The sequence below is a fragment of the Lonchura striata genome, chromosome 2, assembly GCF_050655825.1.
Source record: "Lonchura striata isolate lonStrDom1 chromosome 2, ASM5065582v1, whole genome shotgun sequence".
Lineage (NCBI taxonomy): Eukaryota > Metazoa > Chordata > Aves > Passeriformes > Estrildidae > Lonchura > Lonchura striata.
This window is the reverse complement of record NC_140704.1, coordinates 13,133,069-13,146,491: the sequence shown is the minus strand read 5'-3', so window position 1 is coordinate 13,146,491 and position 13,423 is coordinate 13,133,069. Positions and strand designations below refer to the sequence as shown.

The 13,423-nt window shown below is 35.6% G+C and overlaps 1 long non-coding RNA gene across 2 annotated transcripts in view; it reads left to right on the top strand.

Annotated features, from left to right (window-relative positions):
* LOC146768116 (uncharacterized) overlaps positions 1–13,423 on the top strand; it is a 175,488-nt gene that overhangs the window by 15,968 nt on the left and 146,097 nt on the right. For both annotated transcript variants that reach the window (XR_014950574.1, XR_014950573.1), the window contains exon 1: positions 1–13,423. This exon is cut by the window's left edge and continues 15,968 nt beyond it; it is cut by the window's right edge. This is a non-coding gene — a long non-coding RNA (uncharacterized LOC146768116).

Here is a 13,423-nt window from a genome sequence, read left to right as displayed (position 1 = left end):
AGACAAAAAATTTACAGAAAATAAATAGAACACAAACTTGTTGATAGCTTGCATCATCTCAAAAAATTATACTTACATGAATTAATACTTTTGTATTATGTTTGTGTAGTACAGTAAAATGCATTATCTAGGTAGTTAATCTAAACATTTAAAGGTGAAATAATTTGAAATCAATTCCAACTAATCATGTTAAGAACTATGTATCTTAAGAAATACCTTATGCTGCAGTACATTCATGTATATGGAAAAATGCATTAAAATATATCTAGTTAATCGAGTCTTTTTTTTGGTCTTGATTTTCTTTCTTTTCTGTTATAGAGTATTTTATAATGTATTAAATAGAAGGTAAATAAAAACTCATTTAGCATTCTTAGAGTGTTGGCATGGTTTGAAACACTGAACTGTCTTTGCTTGGATATTTTGCTGAAACAAAATACTATCAAAATTAACACATTTCTGAGGAAATCCAGTGGTATTTTCTGAGGATATCTGTATTCTCAGAAATCTTTTAAGAAGTTAACCAGCAAATTGCTTATCTAGGAGCCCTTATTTATGGGTTTTTTTTTAATGTTTAAAGGGAATTAAGTAGTTTGTGTTCATAAATGTTAAATTCAGTAAGAATGAAATATGTGAAAGAAAAGATAGAGCTTGGAGGTTTTAATCAATATATCTTTGCCAAATGAGAATACTTTTGAATTTTACTGGCACAGTATAATTTTGTTTCCCAAACTGATTCTCTTTTGGGAGATCTACACCCTTATTCTTAGCAAAAGTAAATCAATATTGTCCAACTGACTTCTGTGAAATTGTATCACTGCAAGCCAAGCATGAACTTGGTCCATCTCTTCCATTAAAATTAATGGAAGAAAGATGTGTCCAAATGACCTAGAATACTTTTAATCTCTATTTTCTTCACTTATGTCAAAACAATGCTTTTAATAGTATATATTTTTTTATACATTGTATGTGTAAGTGCATTTTAAATGTGCTGAATGTCCTAAATGTAAGTTGTGATTGATTATTCCCATATGAGTCCAATCTAATTCTAATCCATTGGTTAGTATATAATAAAAGACTGTTTTCATCAAGGACTTGGCATCCCCTTGAAAATTGGATTTCAATATGACAGCAAGAATGAACATAGTAGAAATTGGGAAGTTAATCAAGCTTAACCAGAAGTCATAGCTCATATGAGCCTAGGACTCCACAGTCCCAAAAGCAAAATATAGAGAATTAACATCTGGTGTTAATTAATAATGTGAAACAAACAAAAATGTTATTGAAATATTTTATTCTACTATTTATTGGTTTTACATTTCAGAAAAGGCAAATAAAAGGACCCAATATGGTACCTACAAACTGTACTTGTGTTAAGTGATACTTTACTCCATGGGTAGCCTGTGAGTAAGGTTGTCAGATTGCCTTGTATCTCTGGGCATTTCTGAAGAATCTTCTTTTTCCTTTTTTCCTCTTCACAGAAATTAGAGGGCAACATGACACGCTTCAACTCACATGAAACTTCTAAAAGGTCCAAAAAATATATTTTCCCCTTTCTAGGCACTACTGATGTGCTAGAGAAAATGGAGTGTGCCTTATCCAGTTATTTGAAAAATATATGGACTGAGATGACTTTATTGTGTGAAAATCCAAAAGATGTTGAATGAGATAAGATGATTTTTAGCAATTTTGACACAGATAATATTGACTTGCAGGAAAAAACTAAGGGAATTGTGATGTTACAAAAGAATTTGTGGCTTTTACATTTTAGAACTTCATAAATGGTGTCTGGACTCTTGCATATATCTCTTCCTATCCTGAGATGTCATACTTCTGGCAGAGTGTATTGTGGTTTATGTCCATACAGATATTCCTGTTGTCTCTCAAGAATGCAGTTGTGTATTGCTTTGGATGGCTCCTAAGTTTGTGTTTGTGAGATCAACTGCTCTTCATTTGATGTGAAGCTGCTTTCTTGTGGGGCTGGCTAGATGGCTGGCTATGTCTGGAGTTATCTGCTAACCTAAATAGTGGTCTTTCTTTCAGACTTTATCACCCACAAATTTTCAGATACCCATCGTTATAAAACTCCCTTGATTTCTCTGGAAGCCAAACAGAAGATCAGAGATTTCCCCCATGTGGAGCAATCTCTGGACTGATGTTTCTTCTGGAATCCACAGCCCTTTCTGTGCAGCAGTTAATGAACTGAGATACCAGAGAAGTGTGAATTTGTGTTCTAAATGATGGCTCTGATTAGCATGCAAGAACATTTAAATGAAAAATACTGATGAAAGCACACATATTTTCCACTGAAAGCTTCTTTATTTTATATTCATGCTTCAGAGAACATAACTCTCACTATGGAATACTTGCATAATGTGAATGCTGGAACGTGTGCAAAATTCAAATGCTGGAACATTTCTATCACATCATGAGGAGCTGGTCTGTCTGTCTATCCTCTACACCTGGGAGTGATCTCTTGGAACGCTCACTGGATCTGTACACCTGCAGTTCATTTTCTACAGTTTACTTTAGTTTTGTAGTATTTGTTAATCCTGTAGCTTTCAAGAAAGCTTTGTTTTGCTGGGGTTTGGGTCCAGCCAGAGCTTGTTGATACATGTAGGTTTTGTGGGGACTTGCAGTGATTTTAGTGAGAGAGGCACAAGGTGCAGAAGGGTTTGGAGACAGCATCAGGAGATTAGTCTGTGAGCATATGAAAATTTATAATCTACCTGCACTTTAATCTCTTAATGAAAAAATCCTGCATATTTAGAAGTGGGCTGTTCACAGTGCCCAGTTTAGCCTTTTTTCTGGTCTGAAACTGTCCCTGTGCTTGGTAGTAAGAGAGGCTCTGGCAGAGGGTATTTCAAAGCAGGAGATATTGCATAAGGAAGTTAACGCCTGAGGCCAAGGGGTTTTATAAATACTCTTCACTAAAACATTTGTATTTTTGCTCAAACATTTGGTATACAAACCTGAATTCATCTGCCTTAGAAGCTGATTAGACACTTTGTAAAAGCCAGAATTATGTACCCAATTAGAGTGTTTGTTCTAAGAGATGGTATATTATAACCTCTTGGGAAAATCCAAGAGTCTACCATGTATTGCATAATTAAGGAAACAGAAAAACTGTCAAATGGAAAGCCAGAGTAAAAGAATGTAATAATTTTTGAATGCTGTTATTTTTTAAAAATTAAAACAGTTAAGTGTTAGGACTTTTTCTTTTTCAGAAATCATTTTTAATTCAAAGGAAGTCAGGTTTGGGGTCTAAATAACTGTCATCTTGGTAACTATGCATTTTATTTTCTGTTTTGATTGTAGTTTTAGCTGAGAAAATCAGTGAAGTGAAAACATTTTCTCTAGCACTGATGTAGCTGAATCTGTCAGGAATGGCTTGACACTTGTCACTTTTTCAGTCTCTAGGCAATTTGGAACTTTCTTATTTTTGTTTTACATATAACATAAGAAATTATATCCCTCTGTTTCAAGGAATTTCCAGGGACCCTACATCCCTGCATTGCACTGAAGTTTGTGTGCAATGACTACTAAGGTCTCAGTCACTCAGGCCATCACTTTCTTGGGAAAGAAGGAATCTGAACTTCTGCTCCTTGCTCCCAAAATTGTGGGTGACTTTGCAGTTTAAACTTTTCTCAACTCACTGCAAGTTGTGGAGGGAGAGCCTGTGAACAGCTTTGGGCTCCAGAGCCAGGAGGTTTATTTCCATCCTAGCTGCAGCTCTTTGCAGAAGCAGCAGCAGCAAACTCCTGTCAGCAGTGGTTCATCTGAGTGGGACAGTCCAAGGACATCTTTACCAAACTCAGGGAAAAGCACAAGTTCCTACTAAGAAATAGAAAATCGAAGATTGAGGTAAATATTTTTTTTATGACAGATGATTTTAAAACTTAGCAATAATAATACTTATGACTAATTTTGTACAGATAAGGAAGGGCTTAACTAGTACAAAATTTATTTAGTTAGTGACAAACATTTATTTTCATGAGTACAGTTTTTGATTTTGAGCACAGATGAATAATGGCCTCACTTAAAACATGTGTGCTCTTTCCCATCCCCCTGTACTGTTTTTAGGAAGTTTCCCAGCTACATGTACTTTTTCACATTTGACTGCTAAATGAGATATTAGTGTAGAAAATGTAGCATGCATGAGCATTCTTTGGATTTGTAGAATTTTCTTGGGACACTTGGATCTACAGAGCACCAGTTTTCATTCTTGATTGTTTTTTTTGAATTTCAGAGCATACATGAAAATTTCAGGCAAATCAGTCTTATTTTATGGATACATTGGGGGACAGAATTTTTCACCAGTTATTTTAATGCAAAATAGAGGTTAACCAGATTTTTTTTTTTTTTTTACATTAAAGCCTTGCCAATGTTTTTCACGTTTATTTAGCCATATGTTGACAATTCTAAAGACAAAAATATATCTTTGAGAACAAACAGAATATGAAATATAACCTCTCTAAAACTCCACACTTCAAGGCTGAGAAATTTCAGTGAGTTTTTCCCCGTTTCTTTTACATAATTTTTAATTCTGCGTTTACACTTAAATTGAAATATCCTCAGAAAAGGAAAACTGAGCATCTATAACTAGATCTCACATACTACCCAAAGAGGAATATCAACATGTATTTGGTTATCTTATATAATTTTATTATGATATCAAAGTTTTGCCATATTTTGGAAGACAGTTGGCATATTTTTAAACACCTGTGAAACCACCCCCAGTAGCAAATACATCAATTTCATAATATTTCCATACAACTTAATGAAGCTGTAAGGACACATGAAAGATATCAATGAGACCTTTAAATACAACAAGTATATTCTGCATTTTAGATAAATAAGTCTAGATAAATAAGTCTACTAGAAATCCACGTGTATTTTACCTTCTAATAGAGATATTTGAAGGCATAAGAAATATTTATTCAACAAGACACATCAACACAATAATAAAAATACAAGGACAATTTGTGATATAAATCAACAATGCCAATAGTGTTTTAGTGTTGCCAGTGTGTTTCAGCTTAGTTTCTCTAAGCAAATACCAGAAATTTGCAATTTTAGAGGAGTATTTCTTAGTAATTCAGACAATGACTTGTTTAAATAGAGTTGATCTGCTTTTTTTTTTCACTAAGAAACTAGGTTAAGGAAAAGTAAAAGGTATTTTCCAAATATGTAAAAACATATTATACATATTATTACTTTAAAATATATTTTAAAATTCAGACAATGACTTGTTTAAATAGAGTTGATCTGCTTTTTTTTTTCACTAAGAAACTAGGTTAAGGAAAAGTAAAAGGTATTTTCCAAATATGTAAAAACATATTATACATATTATTACTTTAAAATATATTTGAAAATTAAAGAAAAATTCAAAACCATGAAGCATTCCTCACTCAGCCTTTGATTAACTGTAAGACAACCAATTGATAAGAACTTAACTAAAAGAGCAAGACTTTCTTCATCTCTTATTTTTTGAAAATAAATCAATGGAGTTATGAAATTTTTCAATATTTTCAGGAAATGTATGTGCATTTCTTCCAGAAGAATGTGCAATGTAGCAGTGACAGCTAACATGACACAACTAGGTGACATTCTGACAATGGGAAAGTCAATGGGATAATTGTCCAAATTTCCTTCATATGTTCAAGTTCAGTTCTAAGCCTATTTAAGTCAGTCTCACCTCTATAAAAGTCCTTTCATGCTGATATTTTCCATGACTAGTGAGTCCATTTTGGATTTTTGTAAAGCATTAAAACGGTTACTTATTTTATGACAGTGTGGGAAAAATATGCTCCTTTTGATATGATTTCAAAATAAATGTTCTAATGAATAAAAATATGATTGATGCAAGCTAAAAAATTGATTTATTTCATTGTTCTTACAGAAGGAAATAAAGTGATCAAAATGAAACAAAGTCCTTTTATATTAAATATATTAGTATGGGAATGAATTAGTATTGCATGAGATTTACCAAAGATCACTTGGGAATCTGTAAGAGAGATAGGAAATTAACTCCTGAGCTGTTAAGTACTAAATCGGTCTTTGGACCACTTGGTCTTGATTCCAGGTTTCTCATGCAAAGATTATACACCCAGGTTGAAATTAAATCAGTTTTATCATAATGTTAATACATCCAGATAGAATCTTCTACTAGTCTCCACCATAAATTAAGTAACAAACATTAATAAACTAAAATGAATGGAAATTTTTCATATATTTCTATGTCAGTGAGTTTTGGGAATGCAAAATAGTTTCAGTGAAGTTATACAAGAGAAGACCATGGGCCATTAACTTCTGGAATTTCCTGACCTGTGTGGTTGATTGAACAACCTCAATGCTACATTTGACTGTAGACTTTGCATTTGACTGTGTATATATTTTATACACTTGCACATGTTTTAATATAACCTGTGTGGGGTATTTTCATTTCTGAAATAGCTGGAAGGCATGACCTTTTTTTCAGCAGGGAAAAGTTCATAGAGAATATATAGAGTGTGTATCTAGTTTGACAAAGTATATTTGACTGAAATTTTCAGCACAGTGTCTTAAAGGATTTTCTTCTGGTATTTACTTTGCATGTAAGACATGTCTGGTTTCTCATTGTATAAAAGATAAAAAAGCCTTTGTCAACCAAAACTTTTAAAATATAGCTCTGGTACTATTTGGGGTATTATTTCTGGTACCTGTTTGGGGCCTCCTAGGGAAGTGCAAAGGTAAGCTGAAGTCATTGGGGTTTGTGCCACCCACTAGTGAGCATGGCTTAAATATCCCATCCCACTCTGCCTCTTCAGTGTCTGAACTGGTTGTGGTCTCCACCTCATCACCTTGCCAGTCTAACTGTACAGATGCATGCCTGCTGTTCTGGTGGCTTCAGGTTAAATTTAAGATAAAGAGCCATCATATTTGTGAGTGTACAGACACATGTAGCTGCTGGCCTGAGGTCAAGCCTTTGAATTATGTGTTGGAGATAGAAATAAGTTAAATAACTCTTAGAAGGTCCAAAACTAAAATAACCCAAACTCCCAGTCTAGAGGCTGCAAGACTGGTGCATAAACAGAAAATACAGCTCAGCTTCCAACTCTCTTGTAGTGGTTCCACCCTCCTATAACAGCACTGACTGTTTTTGTGACAAGCAGAAGTCAGTGTCAGCTTTGGAGCCCTGGCCCTCAACTCCTCTTTTAATTATACTTATGTTTATTCATTTGATGAAATTCTTTGACATGTGCTGTTTTTCAATGACCACTTGGGAAAAAGTAATTGATTTAATTGATTTAATATTTTTTTTTAATCCAGTGAACATATCATCTTGGCTTTGCTGAGAACTGTTTTTGCATTTTATTTACCTCTCACATGTTAGGTTTTTTAGTCTGTGTAGAGAGGCTGCATAGAAAAGCATTTTATTTAATATAAAGCTTAAGCTGCTAGCTTACCAAGTCCAGCCTCCATAAAAATTACAAGAGATGAATGTGAGCCTTTTCACTCTGCTCTTTCAACATCCGTAAAGTGCATTATACTCTGCAAAATATGACATATTGGTGAGCAATTTAGATAACAATAATGACATCTGATTGCATCTAATTTGCATAATCTAAGCAAAAAAGCAAAGAAAGCAAACCTTACAGCATGTCAGTCAGGGAATAAAAAACCATTCCTCACTGGCATGGAATGAAAGAGACATAGAAGATGAATCAAGCCAATGGACATACATGGTTTTGCCAGTTTCATCCAACAAATAAATCAGCAGTGTCTCGTTGGATCAGCATCCAGTCAGGTGGAACAGAAAGGAAAAAGAGCTTTGGAGGAATGCTAAGGATGTGGACTATAAGACATTCCTTAGCAGCTTTAAACAACTTAGCCTAAGGCTCAGTAGCACTTTGGTCATAGCAGCTAGAAGAGCCCAATAAATATTCAAATTATTGAATATTTATTTATTTCTTCATGTTTCTATTTCACAGCCTTTTGCTGCCCATGTTATGCTCTGTGCTGCTATACCTGTGCTTCTGGGATTATATTAACTAGGAATCCTGAAGACAACTACACAATCTGCAGTGTAGATGTCCCTCAGCAGCATGAAGGAGGGGCTTATGTCATATCCCATGTCATTATGGGAAAAGCACCTGCTCATGATGTGTAAGGAATGGCACACAACTGGCCTGCTCCAGGAGGTGCCCCTGTTGCACTGAATTATCAGCTGAGAGATAGAAGGGTTTTTACTTCTTTTTTTCCCCCAGATGCAGCTTGATTCAGTGTTGCTAAAAAAAACCACAATAGCTCAGACTGTGCAGCACTAATAAATCTATTTTCCCTGAGAAAATATTATTAAATCTCACAAAAAAAAAAAAAATTCACTCACTTCTAATCCAAAATGAAGAATTTTCTGGCATCCTCGTGTGAATGTCTCTGAGCAACCTGGCTAACATGAGTTCCAGTAGGCTGGGGAAGTGCAGAGAAAAGAAACCTTTAGGGAAGAATTTAGAACTGTTATTTTGCACTACCTGTCTCTGATTTCTATAGATGCTGGAATAATTAGGTGATTAGGAGAGGTGTTTCATTGTGAGGTACTCCAGAAAACTGCTTTTCATAAGAAAAAAAGTTCTAGCAGTTTCTTTTTTTGCGAAGCAAAATTCTTCAAGGAAGAATCATATTCTACCCTGGGAAAATTACTTAGGAAAGGATGCAGCAAAAATGTGTTTTGCTCACAGCAAAATTTGTAAACCTATAGTGGATGAGAATAACATATTTCTGTGCCTTTTGAAACTGGCAAAATGCCAGGTTTTTCTGCCTGACTTTATTTTAACATTTATGCAGTTGTATAGAGCATAGTTACATTTATCTTGGGAGAGTTACACTACTGGCATGAAGTTCCCTGAAAGTGGGTAAGACTGCAGAATGAAGTACATCATGGATTGAATTTTTCCTGTACTAATTTATTTCACTTAGGTAAGCTAAGTGCCACTTCAGTGCCAGAGAGTGGAGATTAAAGCAGAAGGCTTTAGCATGACTGAAACATGATGCCATGAGAGACTTTTGACTTTGTTAATTACTTTGAAAGTGCTAAAAAAAAGCAGTGGTATAAGGATTTCCAACCAAGGCAAAATATATAGCTACATATAACCTTGCCTGAAGTTTGTTTTCAGGGAAGCAAGTCCTCAAATAAAATTAATTAGGAAACTGCCATATCTTAAAAATCAAAGTTAGATTCCTCATAGAAAAATTAAGGAATTAATGCAATTAATTTCTCCTTGCCAACATTAAAGAAGCAGTGAAAATGAAGATTGGTAGTATTCCATGAAAATGCAGATGTAATGTATGAATATTTAGTTTTTTATATTAATTGATCTGAAAAAAATGCAATGTAAATAATTCTCAAGTATTTACTTTTAAATGGCTAAGCTTAAAGGAAGGTCAGTGTATAAAATACACATTAATGCATGTTGCAGCTCTGAATTTGCTTTGTTTCACTGAAAAGCAAGTGGAGTTGAGTGGAATCTGTTTTAACCTTTGTGCTGCACAGTTATTTTGAAGAGCTGTGCAGTTGTGCAGTGCCACCTGTTTGAGCTACTAATCAAATTATTGAATATTTAATATCAAAGATATGTGACATCTAAAGCCTGATAAAATTACTCTAACATTTTGACGCTAAGCTACATTTGTAAGCTTGGGAAATCCTGTAATGTGTCTGTTGCTGTGCTGTGTGAATTCCAGCTCCTCCATTCCCCATACTCATAGCCAGGGGGAATGGGAGACCCAGTGTGGGATGGACTCACAGGAGCTGGGAATTGCTGAAGGCAGCCCTTGGAAGATGCTGAAGGCAGACACATGGGCAGAGCATCCAAATGGCAGCTGCCTTCTGCAGGGAGGGCAGTGCTGCTGGGGCTGGACCAGCAGGAGCTGTGGCAGCAGGGATGGAGCAGGGATGGAGCCCAGGCTCTCAGGGCAGGGAGGTGGATGTAGTTAAAGCTTCCCTGGGTGTTTGCCACAAGGTGTCTTTGTCCTGAGCCACGGGTCCACAAGGGGCCAGGTGCACAAATGGTGGCTGGGTGTGTTTGCTGCATAAAGTCCATGGAATGTTTCTCAAGAGAGCAGGATATACAGGGGCTAACAGCTCATGGACTGCTCTCTGATTTTTTTGTTGCTGAATATGTTTCTCAAATAGTTAAGCACAGTGAACCGTGCCATAAATGCCTACAAAACTTCTGTCAAAACTTCCAGCAACCCAGTATTTTGACAGCTTATAATATATAAACATAACAATTTCAGATCATCATCTGGAGTAAGAACATTCTGACTGTTATTTTTATACTGTAGACTAAGGGGAATTTATAATCCTGATAAAAGTTTATGAACCTCAGCAACTAACTTAACTAATTGTATTTAAATAATTAATATTTTGAGAAAAAAAAGTTTTAGATTTTAGGTGCAAAAGGTTATTTCTTCACCCAAACCAGGTTCAGAAACGATGCAGTATTTGCTGTTCCATCCCTCTTATTTATTTTTTTAAAATTTTTTTTCATGCAGCTAAGATTAGACTGGAAAAAATATTTGTGCTCTATGTCCATCTCAGAGATCATGGATGCAGAATTAGGTAATATAGATTTTTTTTCCAAAGCCAGGTAAAGATAGTGAAACAAAACACCCAAATTATAGCTCATAGCTAACAGTAATAGAAATTTTTCACAATGTGCTAATTACCTACTAAGAATCTTTCAGAAGCTGTGGAAATTTCTGTGATGTCTGTGTCAGATTGCAATTTGATCTATTCCCATTTTTCTGGTGAATTTAAGGACTCCTTCTCAACAACAAAATAGAGGCTCTTCTCTCTCCCATCCACGTCTAAGCACTGCCACCATCCTCCACCTCTAAAGGGACAGAGGTTTTTGAAGTTTTATCTGATTTAAAAGAAGGACCAGATTGACGTTACAGTTTTCCACTGAATGCCCTAATAACACTGGTGTGGAATAAAAATTCATGACTACCTCTGTGTTTACTGTACAAAGTCTGGATCTGATAGGTGTGATCAAAGACTGAGGATCTGGGTTAGACGTGTTAGCTGAGCAAAATCCAGGACTTAGCTGCAAACTCTGTGTACTCAGAGCTCTGTGTTGCAAGCACTGATGTAGTTTCAGTAGGCTTGCAGATTGAAGATGCTGAAGTACTGTGTTATCCACCTTGCTGATAGTCTAATAAATAGTGCCTGATCTCTGTTTTGAACTTTCAGACTTCATAGATTCAATAGTTACTTATTTTAGTGGATTTCTCATAGTAATACAATGTGTTGTACATGTGAGATGTAGCACACATGGGTGTTTCTCTTAATTTAAAGCCTGTCACAGCTGCCCCTATTTCTGCCTAAAAGCTTCATTTATTATTTAGTTGCCAAAAATAATCGTATGCTCCTTAAATTAAGAGTTTCAGCTGCTTCATATCTCTGTTGACTTTTTGAAATAACCAGCTTTGCCTAGACAATTTCTGCCTACAAGCACTCTTTTCAACATGAGAGTATATAGTAAGCTGAAAATATTAAATCATAGAGTAAGAATTTTAATGAGATTCGCTCACATGAGGTTCTAAATAATAATTTATTTTTCTGTGCTGGTTGAGGGGTCATCCATGAATGAAGTTTTGAAAAGCTAAGGCATTAAAGTGAAGAGCAAGCATCAGCTCACTAGTTCAGTGAAGTCTGTGTTGTTTGGTCTAGAAATGAAAGAACTAAGGAGAAATGTAGGTAGTGCCTCTGCTCAATAGTCTGAATAAAATATCCCCTTTATTTCTTACACTCAAGTCTTGTGTCCCCTGCAAGAAATGCCAAAGGGAGTCCTTTTGTTTGGCATATGCCTTATTATGAGTGTCCAGAGGCTGCATCAGTGAAAAAGCATGAATTGGTAGTACTTTGCAGTCTAGTTCAGGCAGTAGAATTAAACAGGTCAGCCATGCTCAAACCAAAGACTCTTTCACCCTCCAGCTGCTTTCAAACACAAACAGTTCTGCAGGTATTTCTTGAATCAAATGGCTGGAGCCATTTTTGCAATGTGAAAAGGGTATAAATAGCAGCTGCTGGTTTAGGAACATTATTTGCAGCTTAGAGAACTGATATCCCTGGTTTTTGATCCCCTAATTAGACAGAATTTGAAAAAGTTGTGTTTAATTTGCAATTGGCTTTAAAATCACAGAGTGTGTATTTCAGAATGACATTAAACAACTTTTTAATACCCTTCAGAGCTGAGTGTTCCTAAATTGGTCCCCAGTGGTAACTCTGGAAGTGCAATACATAATAGAAGTTCACAGGGCACAACCTAGTTGCTGCTTTGTTCTGCTTTGAGCAATCCTCAGGTGGAGGCAGGTGGGCAGCCCAGGACCTCAGTCCCTCACTGTGGGCTAGAGAAGGACAGGAGACTGATCACATGCAAGGGAGATCTTTTCTGCAGGATGACTTGGAGGAAATGGTTGAAAATCATGTATTAGCAGATGTTTCATTATGGACCATTGTTCCATAGTGAAAAGAGTGGTAACAAAGAGTGGTAGCAAATTGTCAGAGTTGTTTACACACAACCTCTAAAGGGCCTTACATAAATAATAAAATATGGCACCCATATCTAAAATTAATTCCAGAGATTTTTGTAATTGTTTGGTTTTTGTACTATGAAATCTGGTGTAAACAATAATAAAATTGAGCATAAGTACACACACCAATTTATCACAGCTTTTGAAAAATTAAGTATCTCCCCATAAACCCATTTGAGTTCTTTGAAGCAGTAAAGGATGATATGGATAAGATTACCCTAGCTGATATTGTGTACAAAGATTATAAAATCCCAACTTTTTCACTAGTCCTTATTGAAGATTCTAAATGCAATAAAGCTATCATGGGATGAAAAATATGAAGAAAGTTAAGAAGCAAAGATATTTTTTCAGAATGGCATTGGATTAGTGCTTGAATAAACTTGTTCCAGAACTTGTGCCACTTAACATATTACTAAATACTGTGGGAAAGGAATGAAGTATGACTTGAAAAGGACAGACAAGGAAACAAAAATTTTTTGGGTAACAAAAGAAAAAAAAGAGTCTTAAGATCTGCAGCATTATCTGATAATACTGAATGGCTGGGCAGACAAAATTTGTGTTGATAGATGCAAAGTAATGCACATAGGGAATACAACATCTAATTATATATGCAGTATGGTAGGCTTTAGGTTGGACTCAAGAAGTCCCTAAACTGCTGACAGAAGCTGGGAGGTTCAGGAGGAAATATGGTGTCTGCCCTATATTTTACATGTTCTCCCTAAACATCTGCTACTGGCCACTGTCAGAGGGACAGGGAACTGAGCTAGATGACCCTTTAGTCTGACCTAGTGCAGCTGTTATATTCTGGGGAGTGCAAGGGAAAGAAAGGAAAGATGATTTTAATTTT